The 12,437-nt window shown below is 40.8% G+C and overlaps 1 protein-coding gene across 4 annotated transcripts in view; it reads right to left on the bottom strand.

Annotated features, from left to right (window-relative positions):
- The window catches only part of CCSER1 (coiled-coil serine rich protein 1), a 926,333-nt gene extending 914,643 nt beyond the window's left edge, over positions 1-11,690 (bottom strand). For all 4 annotated transcript variants that reach the window (XM_060011987.1, XM_060011985.1, XM_060011986.1 and 1 more), the window contains exon 1: positions 11,323-11,690. The gene's annotated coding sequence lies outside the window, so the exon portion shown is untranslated. The remainder of the gene's footprint in view (positions 1-11,322) is intronic.
- Between the last annotated feature and the right edge of the window lie 747 nt (positions 11,691-12,437).

The following is a 12,437-nucleotide window of genomic DNA, read 5'->3' as shown; positions in this document are numbered from 1 at the left end:
TCTTCACTATCATTACTCTGAATTCTTTTTCTGGAAGACTGCCTATCTCCATTTCATTTAGTTGTTTCTCTGGGGTTTTACCTTGTTCCTTCATCTGGTACATAGCCTTATGCCTTTTCATCTTGTCTATCTTTCTGTGAATGTGGTTTTTGTTCCACAGGCTGCAAGGCTGTACTTCTTCTTACTTCTGCTGTCTGCCCTCTGGTTTGGATCCTGGTTCTTCATTTAATAGATTTCTATATTGGTCAAGTTACTTAACTTCTCTGTGCTTCAGTTTCTTGACCTGGTCCGATATGCTGAAGAACAGCAGGATCTGGCACTCTTGTCCATAAGCACTTTTCAGCGAGCGCTGAAGGTAAATAATAATAGTGAGTAGGCAAATAGCTGCAACCGAACCATAGTTTTTATAGGAGTGTTTCATCTCTAGTATTATTAGAAAATGACTAGCAATTGGGAGATTGGGATTGACATATATACACTAATATGTATAAAATGGATAACTTATAAGAACCTGCTGTATAAAAAAAATAAAATTTAAAAATTTTAAAAAAAGAAAATGACTAGCAATTTTTAATCTCTAAAATTAATGATGATATTATTTGGCATAATTCTAAATACTTAGTAAAAAAAGTATTAGTTTTCCAAACTGAGTTTAGTTAAGATGGTTTTAGAAAACTTTTGCTTTATTCATTTTTTAGCACTTTTTAAAATTCCTTCTTCTACATCTAAGTTATTCTGACTCCATATTTTTCTCTGAGTTATATAACTAGCTTTGCCAAGGGGTAAAAATCACTAAAATATATAGCTTTTCTTTTTATGTTTCATAATTGAAACATTCCTGCTGGCAATAGGTACAAGAAAAAAATCAAAACAGGAAAGAGAAACAGCATGATGTACAGGATAGATAGTAGTTATACTTCAAAAATGTGAAAAGCAGAATTATAAAGTGAAAATATCCCCCAGGAAAAGGCCCCACAACCATTTTCTATGGTTCATGCACTTGAAATACAGGGAATTTCTGACCAAAAGGAAAACTGTGGTACCTAAACTATTCTTGCACTGTCCCAATAAGGGAAGATATAGTCAGGTACACAATTTACCTACATCATGTAAAAGTGATCAGTAAGTCAATATCACACCAGTGACAGGATGACTTCCATGTAAACAAAAGTTTTTCTATGATGACATTATCACTTATTGCCACACTGAACATTCAGAGCAATGAAATGTGTGATCGCAAGTTCCAGAAGCCTTAGAAAATGAATATGGAGTGAATGTTCAGGATGCTTGTTTGAGGACATGACAAACCAGACAGTCCCTTGGCCCCCAATCTCCATATCAGCCTATGCTACTTTCCTTAAACCTTGCTGTCCCCTAACGCCCATGGTATGTATGCCATAGTTCCTCCATTCCTTTCATTTTTTCAAGACTTTTGGCCATTTTAGGTTACTTGGTTCCAAGTTAAGAACACATTTTCAGTCCATGAAAAAGCCATGAAGGGCAGTATTCAAAGTGAGCCTAGATGTGGTTAGCACTGGGAACAGTTCACACAAGATGTACAGTATTCAAGTCACTCTTAAGCAGTATTCATTCATTTATCAATTACTGAGCATCTTCACATCACAGAGTTAGATGAGCTGTTTGAAAAAGAGAATAAAGCACAGAACACCTGCCCTCATTAAGTTCACAATCCAGTGGGCATGAAGCACAAACAAGCAGTGAATTATGATACTTTAAAGGGAGATTTGATAATGATATATACACAGGCTGTTACTGACACTCAGAATAGGCTTCTTACACAGGGTTGAGGTAAGCATCCTTGAATTTTACATTTGAATTGAGCCTTGAAGGACCCACTGGAATAAACCAAATGATGGAAGGTTAGTCATTCCAAGTGAATGATGCAGCATCTGCAATGTCAGGCTCTATGATCAGCAGAAACAAAAACAACAAAGTATTTTGCACAGTTTTGCAAGAGAGGATTTTGGCAAGAGTCTAGTACCCTGGATAGCTCCCTTGCCTCAAAGGTGACTGGAGAGACTGAGGTCTAGCAGATTGGAAGGGGGGCTGGAGGATCTCCAGAACTTCAAATTCACCAATCTATCCTATATTCAAATTAAAACTCTTTGGCTTTTAAGATACATCATCGAATCATTTCCTGCGTTAGACTTCTGGGGCTACATTTTGTGTGTCATCATCCAGTGAACCTGATGCTCCTCAGAAATATCCCGGGAGGCAACTCCTTCCTACTCTTCACTAGATAGTTAATGCTATACTGTCTTTATCCCTTCAGTGTTTTGAGCAGCACTTGGACCTGGCACCGTCACGATTTCCCCCTGGAATGCTTCATATTATACTCTCCCTCTGATCAACTTAGACCCTCCCACTGCAGGGCCCTTGATTCTTTCAAAAGGTTGACTGGTGTTGTTGAAGAAGATATCTCCCAATACCACCATATTTACCTCTTGAGGTACACTGCAGGAACTATCCCTCAAAGTTAATTTTAACCATAATGTTGCTATAAGTTTATACGTTTGCTGTGTACAAATCTGTAATGATTTTTTGATGGCCCTGTTTAGTAATCTATACTTTATGTTTAAAATTACTGCTATAAGAGGTACGCTCTAACTTTTAAGTAACTCACTTATTAGTGAATACGTTTAGTTTTCTTGGGTCTGTTTGCACATGAATATAGTATTAAAAATTGAAAACAAAGTCAAATAACTATTCTTGAGCTATCTGCCCAGTAGGTAACATTCCTTTGAAAGTTTAGGAATCCTGGTGTACAGACCCATTGGTTTTGTTATCAATAAGATATTTTGAAACTTTACCTGAAGTAAGTTACTCTTAGTCTGCATTTCTAACACTGAATTTGAGTTTTATTTAGAGGTATGGTTTAGAGGTATGTTTTTCCTTTTCTTAACCTTCTCATCTGATGTCTTTTCCCTTTCAAGCTTTTCCTGGATGTCCTAAAGAATACTGTATCTTAGAAAAGAGTACTCACGAAACACATTTCATATATTCTGGCTTAAGGACTTAATGTTCTGGTAATCTGTCTACCTATAAATAACAAAAAACAATCAAACAAAAATACTTGAGGAAGAATTGCCTAGAATGTCAAAGCCTACATCTGCATTTATTTCTGTCATGTTTTTACACTTGTTTTGATTTTATTTGTAATCCTTACATAGGTTTGTGATATATCATTTGCTGCTACTGCCAAAACCAAACAAAAAAGCCAAATATACAACAATAACAACTCACTAACAGAATCACAGTATTTAACTTTGCAGGAAAGAGTTCATTGCAGTGAACAGGTACATAAGAAATATGACATGCCAGTCTGAATTTGGTTGATGAGGAAGGTGTATCACTAAGACTCCCAGAAAAGTTGAACTAAGGTAGTATACCTGGATTAACAAACACGTCCTGAACAAAGGAATACCTCTAGGTTTCATTAACAAATGGGGAAAATCAGAGAAGGCATCACACAGTCTGAAGTATGTTTCTTCAGCTGTTTGACTTTCCAAACATGTCATATTCAAATAAGGTTACACAAGAGAATGGAGAAGAGCCAGATCATCTTGAAATAAACAAGTGACTTAGAATAAGAGAACAGGCAAACACTAAAGAATCAAACCAGACATGGAATAATCTGTATTCCGTTCACGTGGATTAAGCTGTTAAGGAGCCACAGGAACCATAGGAGGTACACTCTTCTTGAAACAGACTGACTTATTCATAATAAGCATTTACAAAATGTCTGCTGTCAATGATGATGAATGAGGTAGCTCTATAGTGGGACACAGCCAGATAAGGGAAGATAACATGTAGCAAAATGAGGCAGTCTGGTGATGGTCAGAACCTGGAACTAGACTTGCCCTGTAGTCTGAAAAGCACTTTACAACCCCAGCTGAAAGTACTTCCAGAAAGTCCAACCAACCTGTGTATCTGGGGGTGGGGCAATATGCCGTAAGTGTCTGGCATCATGGAGGGCCAAGAGTGGGCCCTGGAAATGAAGCACACCTCTAAGAGCTGGAAATGACAGCCAGGAAAGTAATTACTAGGGCAGCCGGGGGGGAATCTGCTGGCAGATGAAAAGGGCGCAGGAAGTGCGGTGGTTTAGAAGCATGATCCAAGTCCTTAAAGAAATAAAGAAGGCTCTGTCAGAAGAAAAGAAAGGCCTTGCTCAAATGCTATGAGAAATGGTGATATCGAGTAAGTTATCAAGAGGCAGGAGAAAACATTAGGTGAGAAATCAGTTTCGGTTATTAGAGGCATTACTGTAAACACATTATAACATTAGAGCTGGACAGCAAGGGTGGCTTGATGTTAAGTCCCAACGTGTTGGGCGAGAAGTCAGTCAATCTTCCTCTACACAGAAGGATTGGTCCTAAATCAGGGGCATGGCTAAGGTTCCAGTTAATGATTAAACGATTCCAGCAACAGAGAACAGGTTCTGACAAAATCTACAAAACCTCTCACCTAAGAGACACACTCAGTGAAACACCAATTTTTTTCCTTTTGATATTAGGCATCTACTTTTATTCATGTTATTGACTGATTTAAACACATTATGAACTATATAACTTTGTCCGTTAGTCTAGCAGAGGGCTTCAGAATAACCAAATTTAACTGTCCATGGACTTCTACAGAATTAGAATAAATATTTTTAAATATGCCCTTTGCTTCAAACATTTGAACATTGACTAAACCCACATTTAAATAAATAAGTTGAAGATTAAAAGCCAAAAGAAACTAAACTGATGTGATCATGTAATTTTTTTTTTCTCATGGGAGACAGTTGAATTAACAGACTGCACCTAAGGTCAACTTTGCTTGAGCAAGGTTCTCAAAGCTTTGTGTGATCTTTTCCAGAAGATAAGCTGCATATCTCCAAATATGAAGAATATCTAATACCTTAATATTCTCTGCATAAAGGCACTCATTCTTTTTTTGTGGGGGGGGCGCGGTACGCGGGCCTCTCACTGTTGTGGCCTCTCCCGTTGCGGAGCACAGGCTCCGGACGCGCAGGCTCAGCGGCCATGGCTCATGGGCCCAGCCGCTCCGCGGCATGTGGGATCTTCCCAGACCGGGGCACGAACCCGTGTCCCCTGCATCGGCAGGGGGACTCTCAACCACTGCGTCACCAGGGAAGCCCAGCACTCATTCTTAAAATTATACTTGGTTACATCTTAAATTTCCACTAATAAGTTGGGAGATTCTGACCAGCTGGGGTAAAAGAATTGTGATTGAGTGGCACTGAGGGTAAAAAATATCAGTACTGAAAAGAACAATAAGAAGACGGGAGCATCACCCTTACAAGTCCTCCATCACTTCTTCCAATCACCCAAAAAGCAACAACAGCACTGCTGAAGATAGTGGCAACACGGTGAATACTGCACAGATATTGCTGGGCCCTGAGTCAAATCAGGAATAAGAAGAAAATACACTCCTTCACGTTTTCTGTCCACTGGTTTCATAATTTCTTCATCATTGTAAAAAAAAAAAAAAATCAATGTTTGGTGTCGGTAGCTTTGGCAGAGCACAGAACAGAGTGTCAGTTTCCTCAACTCTAAAATACACACAAAACTTTATAATGTTAAGAGAATTACATGGCATAACATATATAAAGTGCTTAACATGGAAGACATGTTCAGCACATTACAGCCATTGCTGCTGTTCTTAATAAACATCTCATAATTTGCAAAATATAAAGGAAAACAACGCCCGTGTTTACATATATTCTAGGACTCCCTTTATTTTAAAATACTTTTTAAAGTGTCAGTCTTTGGAAAAATATAAAATACCCTTAGAACGAAGGCAGACAGTTATTCAACCAATATTTATTTATGTGCTGGCCACCGTTAAATCCTGATGATTCTGAACCAATCACACAAATACACATAAAATTAAACTGCAATGAGTACCACAAGGTAGAAGAACATGGAACTAAAACAATATATAATAGGGCAACTAACGTAGCAAAGGAGGCCAAGGAAGGTTTCCTTAGAGAAGGGATGATTGAGCTCATATCTGAAAGGCAGGGGTTGGGGGAGTGGAGGGGGGAGGGAGGATGAAGTGAGGGACAAGGATACTAAGAGAGACACAGGATTTGAACACATTATCTTTAATCTTGAAGGATGTACAGATGTGGTCTAAAATTTATTTTAGTAGTAAGAACATCTGAGAGAACATTCCACACTGGTGAAGCTATTGTTGAGCAGCTAAAATAACTGTAGTCTTACCCAGAGAAGATGATTATAAATGCCAAGACGAAAAATATCACATGAGTCAACAAAACTAAACAAAAAATGGTCAACCTTTGTACACTGTGCATATTTTTTGCCTTATAAATGACTACCAATAAGGTCAGTCTGAGGTCATTACTGTCCAGTTAAATTCCACACTTATGTATTGCTTCCCCAATCAACAACAAACATGTGCACAGGAATTAGAAAGTCGTTTTTGTTTTTGTTTTTAATTAAGATGTAATTCTTCTGATGGAGAATGTAATATTTTCTAGGTCTAAATAGTTAAAGCTTAGTTATCTCTACCAGTTGAGGAAAGTATTTAGATACAAAATAGGTAGAAAACACAGTCTTCAAGTTTCACTATAAGATATTCGAGGTCAGTGGTTCTCAAACTTTAGAGTGTGTGAGAATCATGTCGGGGACCCCAGCGCAGAGTTTCTGGTTCAATCATCCAGTGGAATTGCATTTTAACGAGTTCACTGGTGCTACCGCTCACGGAACCGCATTTTGAGAACTACTGCCCTAGGTTAAGAATTTGCCATTAGGTAACAAAAATGTTTCCTTATAAATGACGTTTAGATTTTATTTAAGATCAGAACACAGTTACAGTGTTCAAATATTTTAATAAGTTTAATTAAAATTTCCAAATTGTTAGTACAGTGTAAATAACACAAAACAAAAAAGTACATTTTAAGTTAATCTAAATATAGGGCCAGGAATTTGGCCAAACAACAAACTTTATCTGTCAAAGACCTAAGCAGAAATGATTTTTTTTTATTGTAATACCACAGATCCTAGTAAACATTTTCAACCACCACTTTTTTTTTTTTTTTGCCATTTTGTTTAGCCCACATATGAAAACAGCTTAAAATGAAATACAGTCATTTTAAAGTGAGAACTGATAGCAATATGCTGGTACTGTATCAACTGCAGCTTAGATTGGTCAGCTTTACAGTTTTATAGTTAGTTTAAGTTATATATTGAAGTATGTTTCTTTCGTTAGTGTCTTTCATCAATCTCATCTTTTCTCACTGCTTCTCCCACCGCAGACTTCATGTTTTATTGTTAACTGACACTCTCGCATAGTGAAGATAATATTGCTGATAGAAGCATACGTCCTCAATAAAGCAAATAGATTTTGTCACTATCCAGTAAGGAAATCACACAGAAGCTGTCAGTCATATAGTAGGAGAGATTATCAAAGTGATACACCTGTGACATATAGTCCAAAACCAAACTCAAAAGAGACCAATTAACAGATACACTGGTCTGTACTTTGACTACATTGGAAATCATCCCATTCCTGCATGAATATGAAATAGGTGATTTAATAGGATTTTCACTTCTGTAATAACTCCTATCTATTCACTGTTGACAAAATATATATGCAAATCTTTCAATTCAACTAATCTGAAAGTAATTCTACTCTGTTATTTATTGAAAGTGATATCTAATATTTGTACTATTTCCTTATTGTCACCATAACATACTTCTCAGGTGTCATATTGAATAGACAGGCTCAATGTCAATTCAGATCTTTCCCCTTGTGGTCTTAAAATGGGGAAATGCATTTTAAACAGTTTTGTGTTTACTTTTATATATATATATATATATATATATATATATATGTAAATATATATACAAAAAGCAAATAACTAAGTTCAAAATGCTCAGAGACAGAGCATGCTCTTATTAGTAATACAATCTATTTACTAGAAGACAATTAAAACATCTTTAAAACTGTCACTACAATTCTAAAATTGTTCCCCATAGGCCCTATATCATAGCTATATATTCATGGAAAATAATGTAAAGATAGATTAACTATTATGCAGATGCATTCTAATAACTTTAAAATAAAAATATTATAGAAAGTATATTAATGAGTTACACATTTTATATGAATAAAATATTAAGCATTCAATGACTGCTCACTATGAATACAGTCGTTCTTTTACATACCTCATACTCTTTCCTTTAGAGCAAATCTAAGGAGAATTGGCTAAGGATGTAACTCAAACACCTCACTTCATGTACATGCCACCTTGTTATTAATACGAAATGCAATACTTTAGTGTGATGTGGTATATTTAAATATTTAGAGTAATTATTCTTTATAAATGCATATAAAGCACATTTTTCATTAAAAGGCAAGATAAAATCAAAAATTTGTCTTCTTAGGTACAGAAATATTGACAATTCCAAGAATGCAGCATACAGAATGTTGTTCATCAAAAAAAGACTCACCTGTACTTTGCACAACAAATTCAACCACTTTGCAATATCAAAATCTATTTCAAAACAAACTTATCTGTCTTAAATCTTATGTTCTTTTCTACAATTCCAGGAGACTTACATCTTATACCTTATATTCTCATCCACCAGCCACTAATCCTATTTATCCTTTAAGATCAAAACCAAGCAAGTCTTACCTACGCCGGAAGTCTTTTCAGACAAAATCCAGTATGAAATGTTATTGTCATGCTCTGAACTCCTGCAGTCTTCATTAGACATGCAACCTCTTATTGTCAAGGTTTGCTAACTTTGTTCAACCATGTGCATCAGATTTGCCCCAACTGGAGAGTAAGCTCCTGAAGGGCAGGAAGCAAGGAAGTCCTATGTACCTAGATAGTATCTTGCACATGACAGGCCCTTTATTATGAACACTATGTGATAAAATGCAATAAGGAGTTCAATATCTATAAAAGGTAATATTTTTTCATTTTCTACTTCACAAGTTTGATATAAATTAACATTCTACAGTAAAAAATTCATTATTAAAATAATAAACAGTTGCTGATTCTCTAATGGTGTCAAAGAAGTATTCATAAATGTGACTTTTAATGACTGCAATAATATAATTCATCAAGCACATTTTAAAATTCCCCATTACTTCTACATTCCAGTGATTCAGGAAAGTGAAGGTAACAGCCCTCAGAGTGCGGCGCTCAGTTCAAGTTTTAATGTGATATATAAAAACTGCACATGCTCCAATGCTAAAAATGTATTTTAAACCAACATGAATCTAACCAAATCAAAATAACAAATCCTTAACACTGCTTTGTCTTCCAAATAAACAGGACTGTTAAAGGAAAGCTACTTTTGCACTGGAAAAAAACAACAGTTGGCATGTTTTGATCAAAATAAGGAGCTCCTTAATTAATACGAAATGAAGACAAATCACTCTGACAATAAGTTGGTCAGTCTACTTCTCTTTCTTCTCCGTGAAATTACTGAACCGGCGGTTGCAATATGGAATTTCAATGCTTTAAAAACACTGTACTTGGCAGGTGCTTAAAGACATCCCAATTTAAAATAATAAGGACACTGTTCTACTATCTCCGTCACAACCCCGTCATCGGTTCCATGAAAACACAGGTTGCTACTTCTAAGAACAAACATAAAGTTGCTAAAGCATAGTTGGCAGACACTGTCCTAAGGCATTTCCAAGCTTCAAGTCATGTCTTTGGAATTTTTGCCTGTCATAAAGCAAAAAGAAACCGAAACAAATTAATTATGTTGTAGACTAGATTAATAGTATTTTAGGTCTTTTCTTAATAGCTAGTTGTAATTCTCATCAGTAATAATCGATATAAACTCACTAGGTGTCTGCTTCTCTTTCTTCCCCAAGGCTTTCAATAAAACCATCTTTATGGTAAAATGTGTGCGCATTATTTTTAATAGCCTTTCTTAGGGGTAGAAATGGAGGATATGAGTTACATATCACTGGGAAGGTATCCAACTGTAAAGATATTAGAAATGAAAGCTGTTGAAACCAAGTAGGTACTTTCTACCTGTAGGTGTTGTTATTGGTGGCCTGAAGAGGTAGGAGGAGTGTAGAATAAGTACATACAAACATTAAAGGGCAAGAGATAGGTAACTTCTAAGAAGTATTTTTTTTCTACCTGTAAAATGACAAGTGATTTTCTGACTTCCTTCACCTCATATTCAATGCCCCACGATGGGGAGGGGAAATAGAAACCAGAATTGCTTCTAATTCTGAGAAAGAAAAGGGGAGACATGGGAGAGAGGAACAGAGAGAGGGAGAGGTGGAGAGAGGGCGAGAGAGCAGCTCAGGAACCACGGAAGGAAACCCGCAGAAATTTCACAACTCTGCCATAAATAGCCTTTCTTCTCACTCTGGATACCTCGTCCTCTACATCAGCAAGGCTCAGCCTCCACGCGCAGGGCAACACCATTCACAAATCCCTCCGTCACCCCATCTCGCACACCTGCCCCTGATAGCACTGCTTGTACGAGTCCTGGGACACATGCCAAAAGGTGGCGGGAGGCGGAGCAAGGGGACACCTGCGGTTTCAGATCGGGACTGATTTCCTTTCCCGGGGAACCAACGCTTTGATTAGTCAGGAGCGCGAACGCACACACACACTCACAGACACCCCTCCCTGGAGCCCTTGACACGCCACCACAAAGCAATTTGTTCACGCTAAGTCGCTGCTGTTCCTGCCGCCGCTGGGGAGCGTCTGACCCCCAACCCAGGAAGCCAGCGCCGGAGAACGAGCGGGTGGAGGAGAGAGGACGTCCAGGCTCGGGCACTGCGGCTCCCCGCCCCCTCCTTCCTCTTCCCCCTCCCACGTCCCCGCCCCCGCCCGGGCGCCCGCAGCCCCCGGCGTCAGCGCTGCCCGGCCGCCCCTACCTGCGGGAAGCGAGCGGCGAGGGAGGGGAGCGGCCACCAGCCTGCGCCAACTCTTGCCTTCTCGGCCGGCCGCGCTCCGCATCGCCCCGGAGTGGCGGCCGCGGCCGCGGGGAGCCGAGCGCTCAAGAGCGCGGAGGAAAAGGCCACGCAGCACGCGGGGAGTCGCGCGCCGGCGGAGAAGCGAGCCCGTCCGCCTCCCTCCCTCCCCGCCCGCGAGGCCAGGTCTCCGCGCCGCGCACGCCGGGCCCACGGCCGGCGCCCCTGGCCTGCGCGCGGGCTGCTCCGGGGCGGCCCGGTCACAGCTCGGCCAGCCGCCGGGCGGTCCTCCCGCGTCCGCCTGAGGCCAGCGCCAGTGTCGCGGCGACGCGAAGCGCGACCCTCCGGGCGCGAGGGCACCGGGGGCGTTACTACCTGGAGGGCTCCGCGGCGCTTGTTAGGCTTCTCCCGGGCACGCGGGGATTTCTGTCTTCGGAGCACGGGGGTTGTCCTTCCTGGCCCCCCTACTCTGCCCTCCCTCCCTGCCTTGGCCGTTGGGCTCCTTCTCTCCACTCCCAGTTGAACAGAGTCGAGCTGCGTTATTTAATAATCCTCCTGCTGCTCTGCCTGAGCCACCGCTTCCCAGGCAGTCATGTTGTGGAGAGAGGGAGAGAGCGAGAGGCGGATTGGCAGTCGGTCGGCGACTGTTCGTGGTGAGAGAGGGAAGAGCGGAGCAAGAGGAGGGCAGGGGAGGGACGTGGGGAGGCGCTTCCAAGTGTGTGAGTGCGCGGAGTGCGACTGAGTGGGGGACAACGGAGCCACCTCCCGGCTAGGCCGCGCTCCCTGACTGTAAGGAGGGCGGCGGCGAGCGCAGCTTTTATAGGAGCGGAGCGGGGGAGGAGTTAAACTGGGGCGGAGGGAGGGGTTAAACTGGGGCGGGGCGTGGATGGCTCCGAGGACGGCGCTCGGCCAACTGAGGCCGCGGGTTGCCACGCACGCATACTCTTGCTTTTAACGCGCGCACACCCACTGCTGGCCCGTTGCTGAGTTTTCATTTTAGGGGAAGCCGCATCCTGTCGTGCTGACTTGGCTTTGCACTCAGCCCATCCTCATGAGTGCGTCGAGTCCAAGTGCATTGGCAGGTCAAAAGTGTTAGAGAGGGAGAATCTGAAGCTCTGCGCAGGGGCCCCGGTAATGCTGAAAATGCACTGTATCTTTTCTCTCCAAACCACCGATGCTATTTTCTTTCTCTTCCACCTCTCAGGGAGAAAACTGTGAGGCGTCCTCCTCTTTTCCTTCTCACCCAGGCTATTCACATCCTGACACATCTCTTACCTCAAAGGCAAGAAACCTGGCTTCCTTTCTCTTAACAGATGACACCTCCCAACAAATATTTACAGCACTCAGTTCTTCTGTAGGATAATGGAAGCATTGGGACTGTGGCCTGGAGTGGAACTTGTGTTCCTGCACATAAGGTCCTCAACAACACAGGGATTACAAACAGAACCAGTTACCATTTTGACATCATTTGACTGATGGCCCTCTAGAGA

The sequence above is a fragment of the Delphinus delphis genome, chromosome 5 (genome assembly GCF_949987515.2).
Source record: "Delphinus delphis chromosome 5, mDelDel1.2, whole genome shotgun sequence".
NCBI classification, from domain to species: Eukaryota; Metazoa; Chordata; class Mammalia; order Artiodactyla; family Delphinidae; genus Delphinus; species Delphinus delphis.
This window is presented reverse-complemented; position numbering and strand designations above follow the sequence as displayed.